At 41.2% G+C, this 878-nt stretch overlaps 1 long non-coding RNA gene across 1 annotated transcript in view; it reads left to right on the plus strand.

Moving 5' to 3' along the window:
• The first annotated feature begins 252 nt into the window (after window positions 1–252).
• The window catches only part of LOC109022445, a 2,892-nt gene continuing 2,266 nt past the window's right edge, over window positions 253–878 (plus strand). Inside the window, exon 1 of the long non-coding RNA XR_002001293.1 lies at window positions 253–380. This is a non-coding gene — a long non-coding RNA (uncharacterized LOC109022445). The remainder of the gene's footprint in view (window positions 381–878) is intronic.

Raw genomic sequence — 878 nt, forward strand, 5'->3', positions numbered from 1 at the left:
GGTCAGTTTGGACTGGGCTCAGAGCAATCTGATGTAGTTAAAAAATGTACCTAAACCACAATATTTCAAAAAAATTATATATAAAAAAATAAATTAGATGGGAAGCACCATATTCTTGATTGCCAGTTTATGACTGGCATATACTTAAAGTAATTTCTTTTGAAAGCTATTTCTATTATAGCTATTATATGGCTCTGGTGAATTAGTTCATTCCTACAGTTATTTCAATACAACTTTAATTTTCCAGCTGATCAGTGGCCATCAGTTACCACCCAGAAGCATGTCAAGGACCAACAAAGCTGACCCCATGGTGCAGATAGAAATCTATGGTGTGCCAGAGGACCAAACAAGAAAGAAATCTAGTGTTGTAAAAAGGAATGGTGAGCATCAGTCTGCTTCTCTAGGCTGTGAACAAAGCACAACAACATTTTATAAGGAAACACCAACTTTGCATCCCAAGGAGTTATAGAAAATGCAATTATTTCTCTCTAGACTAGGATTTCCTGGCACAAAATCTGTAGTAGAAGTTCATGCTGTGTGCCATTTTTCTAGACTGGTAGGTTAAGGAAGCACAAACACACAGCTGGGAGCACTCCCCCTTTCTAAAGGAAGGTGGAATTTTTTTTTGCGCACTGCTGTGGGCTCATCCTGGACAGCAGCTCAGCTCCACAGAGCTGCTTGCTTGTTCTCCCCTAGTTGGATGGGAAGAGGGCTGGAAAGGCCAAAATGAGAAAATCCTCGGGTTGAGAAGAAGACAGTTTGATAGATAAAGCAAAAGCTGCCCACACAAGCAAAGCAAAATAAGGAATTCATTCACCACTTCCCATGGGTGGGCAGGTGTAGAGCCATTCCCAGGGAAACAAGGTGTTGCCGCCCAT

Source organism: Parus major, unplaced genomic scaffold (genome assembly GCF_001522545.3).
Source record: "Parus major isolate Abel unplaced genomic scaffold, Parus_major1.1 Scaffold1055, whole genome shotgun sequence".
NCBI lineage: Eukaryota > Metazoa > Chordata > Aves > Passeriformes > Paridae > Parus > Parus major.